The sequence below is a fragment of the Xenopus laevis genome, chromosome 4L, assembly GCF_017654675.1.
Source record: "Xenopus laevis strain J_2021 chromosome 4L, Xenopus_laevis_v10.1, whole genome shotgun sequence".
Taxonomy (NCBI): domain Eukaryota; kingdom Metazoa; phylum Chordata; class Amphibia; order Anura; family Pipidae; genus Xenopus; species Xenopus laevis.
This window is the reverse complement of record NC_054377.1, coordinates 127,748,818-127,768,925: the sequence shown is the minus strand read 5'-3', so window position 1 is coordinate 127,768,925 and position 20,108 is coordinate 127,748,818. Positions and strand designations below refer to the sequence as shown.

At 36.9% G+C, this 20,108-nt stretch overlaps 1 pseudogene; it reads left to right on the top strand.

Moving 5' to 3' along the window:
• Positions 1-694: 694 nt before the first annotated feature.
• Positions 695-20,108, top strand: part of LOC108713571 — a 34,352-nt pseudogene continuing 14,938 nt past the window's right edge.

Genomic DNA, 20,108 nt, shown 5'->3' with positions numbered 1-20,108 from the left:
ACTTACGATAAAAATTGGCAAATCCCATGAATCGTTGTATGGCTTTCAAGCCTGTAGCAATTCAAAATAGCAGAGACCTTGACAGGGTCCATCACAAAACCTGAGGGAGAAATAATATACCCCAAAAAAGAAATACTGGTCTTGTGGAATTAACATTTCCCAAGCTTGACATAGAGACAATTCTCTCTTAATTTGACTAAAACTTTTTTACTTGGGTAACATGATCAGAACATGAAGAAAAGTAAACTAGAATATCATCCAAATAAACACTAATATGACACAAGTTTGCAAAAAATCACGAAGAACATCATTGATAAAATCTTTAAAAACAGCTGGGGCATTGCATTGGCCAAAGAGCATGACCAAATATTCATAATCATTAAAGCCCAGATAGGGAAATTGGGTAGAGGCTCTGGCCTAGCCACTCGCTAGTGAAATAGTCAAAAATAAATGGAAAGCCAATACCTTGTCTGCTACAAACGGGTGAATCCCAAACTTTATTCCATGGTGCTCACAACACTTCAATGTTCAAACGTTTCGGGACCGCATGGCCCTTCCTCAGTGACCACGCGGTCACTCAGTGGCCATGCAGTCCCGAAACGTTTGAACATTGAAGTGTTGTGAGCACCATGGAATAAAGTTTGGGATTCACCCGTTTGTAGCAGACAAGGTATTGGTTTTTCAAATATTCATAATGCCCATCCTGGGTTTTGAAAGCTGTTTTCCATTCTTCCCCATGGCAGATACGTATAAAGTTATAGGCTCCACATAAGTCTAGTTTGGTAAAGACTTTGGCTCCCCTTAGTCTATCAAAAGGTTCCGAAATAAGAGGAATGGGATAATGGTTTTTAATCGTTATCTTGTTAATAATCTTGTCAAATGCATTTTTTTTTTTTTCAAGGACTGTTGATGGCGTCACAACTATTGGGACAGTGAAGGAGAAGGCTGAAGCTAAGATGCAGTTCCAAAAAGCAGTATCAAAGGGACAAAGTGCTGGTTTGGTTCAGTGGGTGTTGACTTTTATATGATCATCCAAATTCCCAGCAGTTCATAGCAAGGCAGACAGTAACATGGGGGGCCTTACGGCAAGAACAATCTTTAAAGAAGCCATGCAGGGTTTTGTACTGAAAGAACTTGTTATTTTCCCTGAAGAGGCTTTAGAAACAAAGAAAATCTTCAGCAGCACAGTTAAAAAGTTGACATTTTTGTTAAAATGATTTGGTGCCCCCAAGTGATTGATCCTTTCTTTCTTCTTTAAGTTGGGTTGAAAAAAGACCAATGTCCATCACGTTCAACACCTCCAAATGAACCCCATTGAAAATATATACTTATAACATGATCAAACATGGAGTAGATTCAATTTCCCTATTTGACATTTTTAACTTAAGAATAACAAACTCTGCCAAGCCCTATTCATTTAACTGATGATGAACAACGGGTATGCTGCCTCATTAACTCTTTCCCTGTGAATCACATTAAATGACACTATACGTGTTTTGATGGCCTACCGAAAAAAAGTTCTAGTATAAGGGTTCTGACCATCAAAAGAGAAAAGATATACCAAAAATGTGGGAGGCTTGAGCACAGGTCTGAAATAACTGCTTTCATCGATATCCTTTTACCTATGTTTTCCCGAATGCACTTGTGTTTTGAAATAATCCAGGTCTACAGGAAGGAAAATGGAACATTTTAAAGTGACAGTGAATGTTGCTGCCTTTGCAAATGTGATATTTGTACTGACTTATGAAGAGCTACTGAAACGTCATCTTGGGAATTATGAATTGTCTCTCAACCTAAACAGCTTATCGAAAACTTCCAGGTGAATTTATTCAGCTTTTAATAAAAATGCTCTCTTTTACGAGAGTAGTGGTTTGTTGGCTTTTTGATTTCACACACCACTTTGAGGTCCTCCATTTGTTAGCACATAACAATTACTACAATTATAATGATATTCTAATATAATAATAATGATATCATAATTATAATAAAAATAATGTCACCAGCTCACCCTTCTATAGTTGTAAGAATATTCAGGAAGGCAAATAAGCACCCCGCTTGCAGAATCTTGCTTTAACTGGCTGTTAGGCTGGCATTAAAGAAGTATCTAGAACAGCAAACTAGTATTCACCCCAGATCCAGATATCATGCCTTTAGGGTATTTTGTGAAACCCTACCACAGTGTTTGTATAGGAAAATCCTTAAAAGTAGCACAGAGTGTCCACAAGCTAATAAATATAGGCTCATTTACTAATAATGGGCATATTTTTCACCTTTGTAGTAGCAACCAATCAGCAGTTAGCTTTGGTCAGTCTACTGCAGGCTGATTAATAAGACTAATTGTCTTCTACAGATCAATGCATACATTATAGAGCCGCAAGGGATTCGCTTTTTGGAAGCTCATGGAACATTCATCACTAATGAATTAACTAATGTGGTCCAAATAAATCACACAGAGAAGCAGGTAATGTGCTTATATAGGAAAAAGCAGATTTACAAGAGACTTGTTCTTGATGGGAACTTCTGTCTGATCTACAGGCCCAAATCACATTCAAGCCAACGATGGACCAGCAGCGCAAGTGTCCTAAATGCACAGAAACACTGCTTGATGGAGACTTTTTAATAAAATATGATGTTAAGAGGGAAAATTCGGCTGGGAACATTCAGGTAACATTCAGATCTCAACATACAATCTGGAATCTAAAAAAAACACAATGAAAGGTTGAAGTAAGGTTAAAAAGATATTTTTTTTTTACAAAATGCATCAAATAACGCACCTTAAAAATTACACCTTAAAAATCATGACAGAATTCCTTAGGTGTAAAAATTGCTGTTAAATATGGATGAGATCATCTTGAACTTCAGTCAGATTCCTCAGCCAGTCATTTAACACAAATTCTGCAGCTCGACCAAAAGCAGATTTACTGTAGATCTCAAGTTTTTTGTACAGGCATAAGACCCATTATCCGGGAACCTGTTGTCCAGTAAGTTCAATTACGTAAAGGCTGTTTCCCACAGACTCCATTTTATTCAGATTTTTAAAAAAATGATTTCCTTTTTCTCTGTAATAATAAAACATTACCATGTACTTGAGCAAGAGAGAGAGAGAGAGAGAGAGAGAGAGAGAGAGAGAGAGAGAATGCCTAGGTGCTGGAACATATATCAATATCAATAGAGCAAAGAAATCCACACTCATAGGTCTTTTGTGATGAAAACGTTTCGGCTCTTAGACTCTAGCCGTCATCAGGAGTCTAAGGGGCCGATTCACTTACTTCGAGTGAAGGATTCGAAGTAAAAAAACTTTGAATTTCGAAGTTTTTTTTTGGCTACTTCGATCATCGAATGGGCTACTTCGACCTTCGACTACGACTTTGAATCGAAGGATTCGTAGTAAAAATCATTTCACTATTCGACCATTCGATAGTCGAAGTACTGTCTCTTTAAAAAAAACTTCGCCCCTCTAGTTCGCCATCTAAAAGCTACCGAAGTCAATGTTAGCCTATGGGGAAGGTCCCCATAGGCTTGGCTAACTTTTTTTGATTGAAGGATATTCCTTCGATCGTTGGATTAAAATCCTTCGATCGTTGGATTAAAATCCTTTGATCGTTTGATCAAACTATCTGCGCTAAATCCTTCGATATTCAAAGTCAAAGGATTTTCATTTCTAGTCAAATATCGAGGGTTAGTTAACCCTCGATATTCGACCCTTAGTGAATCGGCCCCTAAGAGTCTAAGAGCCAAAACGTTGAATAAATACATTTTTTTCATCACAAAAGACCTATGAGTGCGGATTTCTTTGCTCTATTGATATTGATTTATGTTCCAGCACCTAGGCATTTCCATTGTTTTCTGAGTGCACCTATCCAGTAGTTTGTTTATATATATATATATATATATATATATATATATATATATATATATATATATATATATATATATACATATATACATGCCTTTATGCATATAGCGCACATTAACCAATGCTTTTGCTTGGCTATATATATAATATACTATTGTATAATGTAATGATATTATAAGTCACTTGGGCTCATTTATCAACACTGAGCAGTTACCTATAGCAACCAATAAGTGATTAGCTTTTTAAAGCCAGCTGCAAGTAGAACAATGAATGCAGCAATTTGATTGGTTGCCATGGATTACTGCCCATGGGCAAATTTGCCCATTATTAATAAATGACCCCCACTGAGTAGTTACATGTACAGGTCATGGAACTCCAGGGTGACTTCTAGGGGTAGATTTATCAAGGGTTGAATTTCAAGTTAAAAATACTTTGAAATTCGACCATCGAATTGGAATACTTTGACTTCGAATATCGAGGTTTTTTTCAACAAATTTGGGTATCCTGCGGTCGAAGTAAAATCGTTCGATTGAACGATTAAATCCTTCGAATCGAACGATTCGAAGGATTTCAGCGATCAATCGAATGATTTTACTTCGACTACCAAAAACTTGCTCTAGAAGGTCCCCATAGGCTAACATAGCACTTCAGCAGGTTTAAGTATTGAAATCGAAGTTTTTTTAAAGAGACAGTACTTTGATTATTGATTTGATGGTCGAATATTCAAACTATTTTTCTTTGAATCGAAGTCGAAGTCGTAGTATCCTATTCGATGGTCAAAGTATCCTAAAAATTACTTCAAATTTCGAATTTTTTTTTCTTCAAAAATTCCCTCGAATTCACTTCGATTCTTGATAAATCTGCCCCTTAATGTCCCTATATTTTATAACATGGTTACTTTGTTTATTACACAAGTTTCAGTGAGTCATATGATAGAAATTGCATCACTAAGCACTGATTATAACTGACGACATCACTAAGAACTAAGGATATCATTTACATGATTTACTATCATGATTTATATCTTGTATTATAAAAGGATTAAGCCATTTGGTTATACCGCTAATTCTGCACAATAATAAAAGATTCCAATTTTATTAAACACACACTTTCTTTCTTTTATTTGTATTCATTTATTTTGTCTGTGACAGATTTTGTTAGAAACAACATCTAAATCATAAATAAAACAAAACTGTGACCTTGGTAGGCTGCAGATTGGCTTACACTTTGCCGGTATAAAATAGCAATTAAATATTCATATAAATCTGATTATTTTGCAGATTGCCAATGGATACTTTGTGCATTACTTTGCTCCTGCCAGCCTTCAAAAAGTGCCAAAGAATGTTGTCTTTGTTATTGATCACAGTGGGTCAATGCTTGGACAGAAAATTAAGCAGGTAAATGTATGAACATCTACTAGATTTTGTCAAAATCAAGATAGAGGGGATTATTCACTAAAGCCCAGTTGGGTTTTTTGGTGCCAAACTCAAATTTTTCATTTTTTTTAAACTAAACTTTTTGGGATTTAATAAAGTCTATAATAAATGCTGTTAAAAGTCCAAATTCAAAAATCCGCTATCTAAGATCTGCCGAGGTTTTATGTAAGTCAATGGGAGAGGTCCCTATCATATTTGGAAGTTTCTGTTGTCTGAGCTGGAATTAACCCCGAAAATCCTGGCAAAAATCCGAAAAATTTGGGCTTTTTGGGAAAAAGCCTGAAAAAAATTGAGCTATTTTGAAAAAAATCATATGATTCAGGTTTTCGTTTGGTTTTATTGAATTTTCCACCCAATCCAATTAAATCATGCTTTTTTTAATAATAAATAAGGTCAAATCGTGGATTCTAGTTTGGTCTGACTTTTTTTTATTTAAATAATCAGAAAAATTCGGATTTTAGTAAATAACCCTCAGAATGTGTAGCTACCGGCACCATAGGCTTGAAGTTTGTGGTTGGAAAAAGACTTGCAGGATAAGAGTTCCACCTTGTGGTAGATTTAACAGATCTTTACTGACAATTCCTGCTATACAGAAGGCCTAATCTCTAAGAATTGCAATGTTTTGTTTATCTTCACAGCAGAATTTGTAAAGGATCATATTTTATTTATTTATTTATTTTTTATTGAGTTTTTATGCCAAAGATAAATGTTAACATAAATTAACAAATAAATAATAAAGAGGAAGAGGAAAAAGAGAAAATATAGAATTAGGAGCAGTTTAGGAGGAAGTACCAATAAAGGAGTGGGGGGGGGGGGGGGGACAAGAATCCTAAACCATTTATATACCATATTGTTCTATCAACACATAGCAGTTTTAAAAAAAAGAGGGCTGTTGGTATCAGGGTGTAAAGGATCATATTTACCAGAAGGGAGATATTGTCATTGCATAAGGATTTCATATTCTAATTTAATTATAAACAGTTGAAAATGATCACCCTGTCCCTATCACACAGTGGCAGCAATGCAGAAGAAGTCACTCGTGGAAAAAAATATCCTTTGTGTGAACAGTTTTTCTGTCAACTCATCAGCCAGTAGAAAAAAGTCAACCATTTTATAGTTTGTGCCAAAACACCACCTTCCAGTAGTTCTTAAAAATGTGCTTTTAAATATATTACATTGTGAACTGCAAATTCTTTTCTTAATTATTCAGAAATAAGGTTGTTTTTTTTTTCATTTTTCAAAATATTTCTTTATACTTACATTTTATAGACATACGAAGCATTCTTAAAAATCTTGGCGGATCTACCAGAAGAAGATCATTTTGGAATTGTAATATTTGATGACAAGGTCGATAAGTGACAGAACACCCTTGTGAAAGCAGTACAGATAATATAATAAAGTCAAAACAATTTGTCTCAAAGATCTCAGCAAGAGGAGGTCAAATATTTACACATTCCTTGTTAGAATTGAAATGAAGACAATAGCTTCACTAGCAAAAATATTCCAACGTTACCTTCTAGGTAAAGGTGCTATTCCTACTACTATGGGACTCATTTATTAATATTCAAGTAAACAAATCAGAAAAATCAAATAAAAAAATTGATCATATATTTTTAAATCTGAAATATATTTTTTTCCACAGAAGAAAAAAAAAATTGCAAATGTGCAGATTCAGCCTCTGTGAATACATTTTTCAAAGACTAAGGTGTTAGTACCACATTTTGACCAAAATATGTTAGCTCACGTGGCACGTCAAGGCCTTTCATTTAACGTGAGACCTACACGGCAAAAATTAGACAAAATGCATTGAAGTCTATGGGAGACAACATTTTTTTTTGGCTCGCAACAAATTTTTTCACCCATTAAATTTCACTCATCGCTAAGGGGCGTATTTATCAAGGGTTGAATTTGGAGTTCATGGGAGTTATTTAAAACTCCCAGAAACTCCCATGAACTTGAAATTCGACCCATTGCAATTTATTAAAAAAACGAATTGTAGGAAACTCAGGTGAATTGGATTGACCCGCAAACTCGAATTCAGGAAGGGTGCAAACAACTCCAAATTAATCCCAGGATGTCTTCCACAGGCTAAAACAGCAATTAGACAGGTTTAAGGTGGAGAATAGTCGAATTTGAGTTCTTAAAGGGCCAGTGTATGATAAATCTTGATAATCGAATTAGAATTTTTAAAAAAACTCAAATCTAATTTTAACAATTGCCTAGTCAAATTTCACAGTTTTGGCCATAAAAAAAACGCAAAAATTCGAATTTGAAATTTGAATTTTTACTTTGACCCTTGATAAATGTGCCCCTAGTAGTATTTTCATAAATAAGTGAGTTTTTGTGTTTTTCCAACTTAATAAAACTCACAAATTCACACATTTTAAGTTAGTCAAGGCCTCCAAGGAACAGCTTTACCAGAATGGAATTTTTTTATTTTTTTAAAATTAGAAAGAATTTAAAACTTGAAAATCTTTCAGGATGTTTCGATAAACATACAACATAAATCTTTATTTTTTATTATGAATTGAATATTATGAATTAATCTCAAAATCATGAGTTGAAAACTTAAAATTAAACTCCTATTGACTTTTACATGAAGTCACCAACTTTTAGATGACACATTTTTGGAGTTTTTTGAACTTAATACATTTTAAAAATTTGCATTTCAGGATCACAGGATCAAAAACTTGAATTGCTGTAAAAATTCTAATTAAAATTTTGATAAACCAGTCCCATGACCCATTTACATTGGTATTGCTGTATTTCAAATATTGCCTCATTTAAATTGTTTTTCCCTTTCTGTCTAGTAATATATGAGCTCATAGCAGATAACACTGTAGTAACTGAGTATATGCCAATCAATATACAAGTACATGAAGATTTCATGTGATTTGGAACATCTAGAGGGCATTATTTTAGCTTACAGTTGCTGTAAAAATTACATTTTTAGTTTTATTTGTTTCAAATCTGTGTGTTTACTGCTACTCGATCTTCAGGACAGAAGTAGTGGAAGTTATGGAAGTGACATGAAATATTCCATTCAGATTAATGCATGTTTTTGCTTTTCAGGAATACCAAGCTATATTTACTCCTTGCAGAGTTTGTACAGATGTAGTTACAGATAGCGACCAATCAGCTGCAAGCATTTCCTGATTTCATGTATAAAAGCATTGGTTATTACTACATAGGGTAATTTGATTAAAGAGGCTCACCTTTAAATGATGTAGAAAGTGATATTTGGAGGCAAGTTGCATAACCACTATTCCATTGTAAATTAAGGTAATAAAAAGTTGGCACAAGGTCTAGTTTAAATAAATGATCACTCCCTGCAAATAGCCTGAATTAGAAAACATGCATGTATGTGCTGGTGATGAGTTTAAAATTAAATTAAAATAGATTCAAACCTAAATGACCCAATTTCACAACCAATATCAGACCAATCTCCAAATATATATATTCATGTTTTTTTTATTGAAACCTAAAACATAAAATACAGACAACTTATAAAACATGCCTGGAGGTTATAGACCCCTTCCTCAATGCAATTATACATTACTTGCACTACTTAAAACAATTTGTGCATGTGACACAGTACACATAAGTATCTTGCAAGTGAAAAGTAAAGATGATTTGTTGGTACAATATTACATTGGTGATCCAATAAGCACTTTCCACATGCAACTAGAATGAATGCGCATCACACTCACTTAGTAGTAAGAAAGAGGAAACTCAGCCCTCCAGGCATTGCCATCCTCAAAAGTCATTTTGCCACTAATGTGGATTTGTCAAGAATTCTAGTAACTAGTACACACAGCACGGTGTTTGATTGCTTTGGTTAACTTTATCTGAGCAAGCTCTATTAGTAAAAATGTAAAATGTAAAAATATTTAAAATTATTCTAAAGGAACAGAAAAATTGTAATAAATTTGTTTATCTTCTGTAATTTTATTGTGTTATGATTTTTTCTTGTTACTAACGCACAATAAAATAGATCAATTAAATTTAAACAAAGCCAATGAGAGACAGACCACGCTATACTGTTTGGGATTTGGTAATGATGTAGACTTTAATTTTTTGGAGAAACTGGCTTTGGAAAATGGTGGATTGGCGAGGCGGATATATGAAGACTCTGATGCTGCCCTGCAATTACAGGTGAGATATTAATCATGCAGTATATGGTTTCTCTGTATAACTAATCCCATATGCTGTGTTTAATTCACTCTGTCATATAAAAATACCAGTAGGCAGGACATTAAGCCAGACATTCCCATGTTCAGAGATGGTGGATCTGTCACTGGTTTGGATTTGTGAAATGAGACCATATGTTGCTTCTGCTTGTTCCGTCAGCATTTGCAATGGCACATGTATTAAAGATTTATCTCCAGATATTGTCTACTTTTGCCCTTACACAAGTGACACAGGATGAATCCGACAATATGAATAAGTAGCTCATTAGAATTTCACTTGTGTTTACTCCCTCTTCCTCACCATTTGCAATTTGCAGTGAGGATTAATGATTCAGAGCTCAGCTCAGAGCTGTTGTTGATCTCTAACAGTTCATTGAGAAGAATAGCATTTGATTCCTCAGATAAGCCAAACACATTATAGGGATAAATAATAAATTGTCAATTTGTAAAGTTCCTGACAGTTGGGAAAGTGTTGATGAACAGTAAGGGGCAGATTTATCAAGGGTCGAATTTCGAAGTGGAAAATACTGCGAAATTTGACCATCGAATTGAATATTACAAAATTTGAAGTCGAATTTGTAGGATTTTTTGCATCGTATTCCGATCGTACGATCGTACTCCAATCGAACGATTTTATCGTACAATCGTATGATTTTCCTTTGTATACAAAAAACTTACAAAAATGCTCTGCAAGGTCCCCATAGGCTAACATAACACTTCGGCAGGTTTAAGTTGGCGAAGTATTGAAGTCGAAGTTTTTTTTAAAGAGACAGTACTTTGATTATCAAATGGTCGAATAGTCGAACGATTTTACTTCTAATCGAAGGTCGAAGTCGTAGTAGCCTATTTGATGGTCGAAGTATCCAAAAATTACTTTGAATTTCAAATTTTTTCCCTTGAAAATTCCCTTGATTTCACTTTGACCCTTGATAAATCTGCCCCTAAATATTTCTTTAGCAGGGCCGGAACTAGGGGTAGGCAGAAGAGGCACTTGCCTAGGGCACAACAATTGGGGACGCTGGGCAGGTACTTCTTGAAGAGCTTTCTGCCTCCCCCTAGTCCAGACTTTCATGTCCTCGCTAGAGATCCTCACCGCTTCTCACCACTGTGTGCTCCCTAGTGACAGCATTGCACATAAGTATGCACTCTCAAAGAAGGGGAGTGTGCGATGTGGCTGGTCAGGTTGCCTAGGGGGCCCGGTTGACTTGGCCCAGTATGCCCCAGTTCCATAATTGATAAATAGGTCCCTGTATATTGATTTTTAATTTCTGAAAATATTATATTTGATCATATGCCATCTTAGGCACAACTGCAAATTCACTGAACTATTGTGGTTTCATTCCTTGCAGGGTTTCTATAATGAAGTTGCAAACCCATTGCTTCTGAATGTTCAGCTCCAGTACCTGGAAAATTCGGTATCAGATTTGACCAAAAACAACTTTAGACATTATTACCAAGGTTCTGAAATTGTTGTTGCTGGACACATTAACAATGGAAATCTGGAGAGTTTAACAACAGAAGTAGTTGGACAGGGGGTGAGTCTTTTATCTGTCAATGTCTTTTGTTTTTGAAATGTGACAAAAAAAGCATTGTATTCCTTTACTGCAGCATTTAACAGTTTGGCTGAATAAATTCGAACCCTACAAGTTCCTCAGCTCAGGCAAGTCTCCTAAAGGGGTTTTTCACCTTTGAGTTAACTTTTAGTATGATGTAGAGAGTGGTAGTCTGCGACAATTTGCAATTGATTTTCATTTTTTATTATTTGCTGCTTTTGAGTTATTTAGCTTTTTATTTAGCAGCTCTCCAATCTAGTTGCTAGGGTCCAAATTACCCTATCAACCATGCGCAGAACTGAGAAAGAGACTGGAATATCAGAAGGGGAAGGTCTAAATAAAAAGATGAGTAATAAAATTAGCAATAACAATAAATGTGTAGCCTTACAGAGTATTTGACTTTTAGATTTTCAAGATGGAATGTGTCAGAAGAAGAAGGCATATAATTCAAAAACTATAAAAAATAAATAATGAATACTAATTGAAAAGTTTCTTAGAATTGGCCATTATATAACATACTAAAAGTTAACTTAAAGGTGAAGCACCCCTTAAAAGGACAAGGAAAGGCTTCCACATCATTCCATAATATATTGTAGAGCCCCCTTGCCTGAAGCATATTCGCAATTTTTTTTCTAGAAATAACACTATGGGGCAAATTCACTAAGCGCCGAAGCGCCTAACGCTAGCGTCAATTCGCTAGCGTTGGGCATTTTCGTTACTTCGCAAATTCACTAACGAACGCTGGCGTAAATTCGCTAGTGTTACTTCGCACCCTTACGCCTGGCGAATTTTCGCTACGGACGTAACTACACAAATTCACTAACGCGCGCAGTGTACTGAACTCTACCTTTTACGCTAGACTTCCTTCGCCACCTCAGACCAGGCGAAGCGCAATAGAGTAGATAGGGATTGCTTCAAAAAAAGTTACAATTTTTTCTAAGTCCCAAAAACCGCTGGAGTTTTTTCTATATTATGGGTGATAGGCTGAAGAAAATCGAAAAAATTTTTGGGGCTCCCCTCCTTCCCCCCTACATTTCCTAACTCATGGCAACTTAACTATACTGTGGGCACATGTGTAGGGCAAAATAAAAATTTTATTTGATGTTTTGAAGGTTTCCCAGGTATTTGTAGTGATTGTACGTATTCCTCCATTGAAATTTGAATTTGGCGCCGTATGCAAATTAACCATCGCTAGCGTAACTTTGCTTTGCTTACTGAATCAACGCTAGCGCAACTTCGCAACCTTACACTACCCCTGTGCGCAACTTCGGATTTTAGTGAATTTGCGGAGCGCTGGCGAAACTACACCTGGCGAAGTGTGGCGAAGTGTGGCGAAGTTACGCCTGGCGCAACTACGAATCTTAGTGAATTTGCCCCAGTATGTTCTCCTGCAGTGCGCTGTTAAACTTTACTCCATTCTCTGCCATCTTGGCTCTTCAAACATCATTAACATGGTGCTGCGTACTACATGCACATGCACCGCCTCCCCCTAGATGCAAATATGTTTGGGATTCTTGTGTGCTGTAACATACAGTGATACATTAACAGTGATACAAGCTTCTATTCACAGTGCACAAGCAGTTAAAGGTGCAGTAATGTAAAATAAATTTATAAAACAGCTGTAGGCTTTATTTTTACATTGATTATAAAATGTCAAATGGCAACGTCTTTAATAGGTTGTTATTGGTGCTTGCTCATTGGTGGGAGGGCTTTGGTGCATCATTGTGGTTAAAATATCTTTGCTTGTTCTGAGAATGCTCCTCATTATAATGCACATGCGCTGCCCTCTGGTCTTCACAACTGCGCATGTATACCACTCTTGGTCTCGTTGCAGGAGCGTAGAATTATGGGTATTTCCATTTAAGAACTAAATGGTTTGTTTTTCCTATGCGGCTTCAGATCAGGAAAACAGCTTGAATATGAGGACATTTAAAGGCACGGATTACAGCACTGGAAGCATTCCTCTAGATGGAGATAAACTCTTTAGTACCTTTTCCTTGTCCTCCCAAGTCTCCCAACTTGCATATAACAGATGGTAATTGGGCCCTTGCAGGTTGCTTTTCTTCTGTAGTAGGACAACTAGGGGTCAATTTATCAAAACTCTGGTTTTTTCTTGATTCCAGAACTGCTGTGAAAAAAACACAGATGCAGGCAAAAACACAAGTATTATTATGAAACCTTCAATAGTCAGGATTTCTAAAAGAGAAAAAAACACGAAGTTGCCAAAAGTCTGCACGGCCGAAGGGAAATCGCATGACTTTTTGTCACATAACCAGGAAGTAAAAAATGTTTCCCCCTTCCCACCACTAATTTGCATATGCAAATGTGCATATGCAAATTAGGGTTCGGATTTGGTTCAGTATTCGCCGGAATCTTTCGCGGGTTTGGCCGAATCCAAAATAGTGGATTCGGTGCATCCCTAATGTTCTCTGATGTCCCAGCTATTAAGGTCAAACTGCTATAGTCATCTATTCCAAGTTGTCGCCACTGTAATTTTGTTCTGAAATGAGCTTGATTGCTAAATGTTGGCTAAAGTGATGTGTTTCTTTTGATGCAGGTCTCAGAGCAGTTTTCCGTTAATGTAGAAACAAATATAACAGAAGTAGAAAAAGCAACCAAGGAACTGCAATACATATTTGGAGATTTTACAGAAAGACTATGGGCTTATCTCACCATTGAGCAGCTGCTTACACAGCAGTAAGAGGCATTGCATGGATTATCATCATTATTATTAACAACACATATTTATAAAGCTCCAACATATTCTACAGCACTGTGCAATAAACAGGGATATATATTGAATACAGTGCCGCCCCCCACTGTTTGCGCATGCGCAGAGGACGCGATGTGCAAGTGCGCATGGGCCGGGGATGTGCAAGTGCGCATTTGCAGCCAATACGCAGAGGACGGAAACACAAGTGAGCAGGCACAAGAAGAAAAAACTGCTGCCACTGCTTCTGGAACTAGGGAAAGGCGTCGGAAGAGGTACAAGCCTGGTGCCCCTCTACCTTTGCGCCTTAGGCACGTGCCTCTTCTGCTACCCCTAGTTCCAGCCCTGATTGAATATACAGATTACCAACAAAAATGCGACTGATAAATGATACAAAAAGTTAAAAGGGCCCTGCTAAAATCTTACAATCTAAAATGTATTTTAAGAGGCCATTTAAAGACAGAAAGATTTGAAGAGTTGAAAAAATATCTGACAGGGAATTCCAGAGAAGGGGTGCAGCCCTAGCAAAGTCCTCAGTACATGTGAAGAATGAGGTGTTGAGGAGTAGGTCAGTAGAAGTACATAGGAAGGGATTTGGTGAGTGACTGAAAATGAGTTTAGAGATGAAGGGAAGTGAAAGTTGTCAATTGCTTGAACTGAATTTTAACAGAAGCCATTTCAGAGAGTAACAGAGTGGCGTGGCTGAGATGGAATGGTCTGCTGAGTTATATAAGCCAGGCAGAAGAAATTATTATAGGCTCGAGAGGTGAGAGGTGTCTCTTGAAGGGAAGGCAAATTAACAGAGAGTTACAGTAGTTGATAAATGATAAGATGAAATAATGAATCAGAATTTTGATTGCTACTTGGTCGATAAATGTTATTTTGGAAATATTAACTACGTGGCATGATTTAGTTATTTGTAAAGTCCAAGGAACTGCAGCACACTGTTAGGGTAAATCAATTTTCTATTGTGGTGACTTTATTGGCTCAAACAAAGGTAGACAAAGAAAGGCAATGTTTTGGGCCTTATTAAGCTTCTTTATCAAGGCTTGATAAAGGGCCCAGCAAGGCCCAAAACATTGCCTTTCTTTGTCTACCTTTGTTTGAGTCAATGAAATTTCTAATGTTAACAAACACTTCTAAGATGTGATGAGGGGGATGGATAGGGAAGAGAACTATTTCTATCTTGGAGAGGGTTAATTTGAGGTAGTGTTTTTACATTCATGCAGAAATGGCTGAGAAGGAAAGATGAAACATAAGTTAAGGGATTGATAGAGATACATTTGAATGTCATCAGCATAGAGGTGGTATTGGATACCATATTAATTGGTTTACCAAGGAGGAAAGCATAAGCAAGCGTTATAAGGGGCAAAGGTAAGAGCTTTGTGGGACCCCAACAGAGAGAGATGTAGGGGAGAAGCTAATACATTGTAGGAGATGCTGAAAGAGTGATTTGAAAGGTAAAAGGAAAACAGGACAGGGCAGGCTCACAAAGGCCAAGAGATTGGAGGAACTGGAGGAGAAAAGGAGGTTCAAAGCATCTAGCATCAAAATTAATAATTTTTTTTAGTATAGATTGAAAAATAAACACCAACACAAATTAAACTTTTAAATTGCAAAGCCTTTATTAAAAAATAACTTATTGAAACTCCACTTCCGATCTTCTTGAGAAAAGGCGACAGGGCGACCATCCATTCTGCAGCAGTTGATTTCTCCTCCCTGGCTATCTCTCCTGGCCGCTCTGCTCTGCCGGCAAGATGGGGCAGCACTTCTAAGCGATGCACATGTCGTATCTCCCAGCCGACGTCACCATTGCCTGCCAGTTGCTCCCCGCTTCCCAGCATTGCTCCTCTGTCTCTCCCTGGCATTTTTTTCTTCTCGCACCCCCAGCCCCCACACTGCGCTGCCCCGTACCCGCCATGGACTGCACACTTATTGTACATAGCAAGGCACTCATCTCATGGTGCATAATTAAATTTCGATGTTACTGGTCCTTTAAAGAGAAGTGTTTTTTAGCTTTTGCTGATAATAGGTCATTAGCTGCGTTACAGCAGTTTCAGTGGAACGTTGTGGCTTAAAGCCAAATCGTAGGGGGGTCCAGCAGGTCATGGTCAGAGTGGAATAGCATCAGTCAGTTGTATACTAAGCACAAGAAGTTTCAATATAAATGGAAACAGAGAGCTAGGATGGCAGTTACTAAAAGAGGTATCAAGAGATGGTTTTTCAGAATAGAAATGACATCAAGTGCTTGTTTAAATTGGGATGGAAAGATTCCATTTAGAAAGGAAGGATTAACTTGATGAGTTATAGCTTTAATTAGACAGGAGTTGGGATTGCAGAGAAGTATGGAAGGAATGGGATTGAGAGAACAGGTCTTTCAGTCTGATCTAAAAAACATGTCTAAAATATTTCATTTTCACAAAATAAATTTTCATAGCACAAACTGATTTTTGAGAATCCAACAATTTACAAAAAAATCGGGTTCATTTATTCTCTGCAGGATTTCAGCAGAAGGGGAAAACAAAGAAAGGATCATCAAAAAAGCCTTGGAATTATCCCTCAAGTACAATTTTGTAACTCCAATAACTTCCATGGTAGTTACTGCCCCTAAGGACAATGATGAAAACAAGGAACTTATTGCAAATAAACCACAGGAAGGAGGTAAACCACCCATCTGTTTACTACGAACTTGCGTATTAATTTTTTAAGAATAAGAATTCATAAAATTTTCTTCATTTTTCAGCTATGAATGTTTATGATACAGGTAAATAACACAATGTTATTTAAATATTATTAAGACAGAGGGAATATGGATTGGCAAGTCTATTCTGAGCTACAGTAGTAATGATTGCAAATAAACTTATTGCAAATAAATCAAAGGAAGGAGTTAAACCACCCATTTGTTTACTACAAACTCGCATATTGATTTTTTAAGAATAACAATAATATTTTCTTTATGTTTCAGCTATTGCGCCTGATACAGGTAAATAACACAATGTTATTTAAATATTGTTAAGACAGAGGGAATATGGATTGGCAAGTCTATTCTGAGCTACAGTAGTAATGTGCTAGGAATAAGCCTTTTTATGTGTGATATGTTCTATAACCTCTGTTATAGAACACTTACACTATAATATGCTATTTTTTGCAATTGGATCTTTACCATCTTGAAAAACTAAAACCCTAGTTTGTTGAATTTTACATTGAGCTTTATTAGATTTTACTGGAAGGAGAACTTTTGGAGCTGCTTACTTTTAATAAGTCACCTGTGGACATGAAGATACCCATGCTTTCTGTTATTTATATCCATTATCTAATTGAAATTTATATGGACTAATTAGTGGTGCTTGCGAAGCAAAGCATCACTACTGTTATCTTGCAAACTTATTTTTATTCTTCTTCCGTATGAAAGTTTGGCGCGTAACTAGTCCCGCACCGTTTGTCCTAGACCCATGAATGAGGTGTCAAATCGTGCGGCTTAATCGGGAATGGGGTGGTATGACTTTTCTAAGGGGTGGGTGGTTAATTGCCCCTTGCGGGGGCAATTAACCACCCCGAAAAGTCCCATAGATTAACATTGAGGCCAACTTTTGACGGATTCTAGCGCAGAGAGGGAATCTTGTAGAAACGTTAAATTTACCACATTTGAAGAGGTTTGCGACCTGTGTCAGATGATACCCCACACGAGGGTATAAGTTTTACCCCCGGGGCAGGAGAGGTCCCCAAATTTGTCCCATTGACTTATAATGGGGAATTTATCGAATAATTAGTTTGTCGCAGACCCATGAATAAGGTGTCAAACCGTTCAGCTTATTCGGGAATGGGGTGTTGTGACTTTTCTGTCCTATTTTGGGGACCCAAAAAAGTGAGCGGAGCCGCAAACAACCAATCAGATTTTCCCTATTGACTTCAATGAGAAAATGTAAACAGCTGTAATTCTCACAGTAATAAAGCCAGAGCTCCCAAACTTGGCACCGTGGGTCACTGGGTGACTGCAGCCAAAATTTACAAAAAGTGGGCGGAGTCTACAACAGCCAATCAAATTTCAGCCATTCAATTAAATAGGAAAATTTTAAACTGCTGCCGCTCTTAGACGGTTAATGGCAGGGTCCTCAAACTTGGCACAGTTGGTCACTGGGGGACTGGGATTAAAATTAAGAAAAGTGGGTGGAGCCAAAACCAACCAATCAGATTTCTTTGATTGGTTTTAATGGGAAAAATTAAGAAGGCTGCCATTCTCTCAGTATTGATGTCAGGGACCTTGAATATCACAAATGTGGTCGCTGGGGGTTTCCACTTCAAGTTTAGAAAAAGTGGGCGGAGCCACCAACAACCAATCAAATTTCATTCATTGATTTTCAATAGAAAAAAATAGAAATGCTGCCATTTTTACACATTAAATGACAGCATTCCCAAACTTTGGTATGTTAGTCACTGAGTGACTGTGGTTCACAATTAGGAAAAAAAGGGGCGGGGCAACAACAGCCAATCAGATTTGGGCCTGAGTTTTGCCACGGCAAGCACCACTCACATTTTCTTCAGGAAATGTACCTCTCTAGTTATATATACAATGCTCAAAAAATGCTCAAAAAAGATAGTGCTTTATTCCCAACGTTTCGGTACCCTCACTGGGGCCGTCTTCAAGCAAACTGAAAAATCATGACCTGCTTAAAACCACAGGAATAGCAATATACATTTCCAATTAACTTCTGTGGCATCTTGCAGCAAGATTTGCAGCAAGATTTGTGCCAATAAATAATAAATCTGCCCTCAAGAACTGATATGAAGCTATCAAAACTTTTACATTTAAGGTCAAATACAATCCTCTATGAATTTGGAAGTTCCTTTAACCTTTACATGCTGTCTCTCGTACAAGTTGTAAAATCTACAACACTCAAGAGTGCTGGACGGTTGCATGGGCGGTTTTATTTGTTAAGCAATGCAACATTCTGTTTGGAGGAAATATCTCGGTATGTGAAGGGTTTAGGAAGAGCTTAACACACCAGGAATGTCCAAACTGCCACCCACCTCCTTCCAGCACTGCTGGAATGTATAATAATGACTTATGAGTAAATGAGCTATTGAATGTTTCCAGCCTTTTTAACTGTATACTTTTGTAACACAGAGTATATTTCTCCTTTAAACTGAGTCTAGTGTATTATTAAAGGTACAGCAAACTGCTTTAGGGCAGGTGTACGTGCTCCAAATATTTTCCTGCTTTTTCAAACTTTTTCAGAAATATTGTTTTGTTTGAATATATATATATTCGATTCAAACGATTCGAACTAAAAATCGTTCGACTATTCGGCCATACGACCATTCGATAGTCGTAATACTGTCTCTTTAAAAATACTTTGACTACCTTCTTTGGCAGTTTAAACCTACCGAGGTACAATGTTAGCCTATAGGGACCTTTCCCGTCACTTTTCTAACCTTTTCTAACCTTTTTTTGATCGAAGAATAAATCCTTCGATCGATTGCTTAAAGTCATTCGATTCGAAGGATTTTATTGTTCGATCGAATGATTTTTACTTCGATCAATCAATAGAAGGATTTTCGCTAAATCCTTTGAATTTGATATTCGAAGGATTTAAATTCGAGGGTCAAATTCGAGGGTTTATTCGACCCTTGATAAATGTGCCCTTAAAAATCTTGATATTGTAATAACGACACAACGACAATTTATTGTAATGTTAATGATGTATGCTTTATTTGCAAAACAAATAAACAGAGATATGAGGAAAAAAAACTGGGCTGGTGGTAATCCTAATAACATACCTACATATAGGGGCAGATTCACTAAGCTCGAGTGAAGGATTCGAATGAAAAATACTTCGAATTTCGAAGTATTTTTTGGGTACTTCGACCATCGAATGGGCTACTTCGACCTTCGACTACGACCTTCGACTTCGATTCGAACGAAAAATCGTTCGACTATTCGACCATTCGATAGTCGAAGTACTTGCCCTTTAAAAAAAACTTCGACCCCCTACTTCGGCAGCTAAAAGCTACCGAAGTCAATGTTAGCCTATGGGGAAGGTCCCCATAGGCTTGCCTGTGATTTTTTGATCGAAGGATTTTCCTTCGATCATTGGATTAAAATCCTTCGAATCGTTCGATTCGAAGGATTTAATCGTTCGATCGAACGAAAAATCCTTCGATCGATCGATCGCAGGATTAGCGCTAAATCCTTCGACTTCGATATTCGAAGTCAAAGGATTTCAATTCGAGGGTCGAATTTCGAAGTATTTTTTACTTCGAAATTCGACCCTTAGTGAATCGGCCCCATACTGTTGGACAGAGCTGCAACTCTTCTGTTCATTTATATAACAACCCATGTGTCTCAATGTCCTGAATTACATT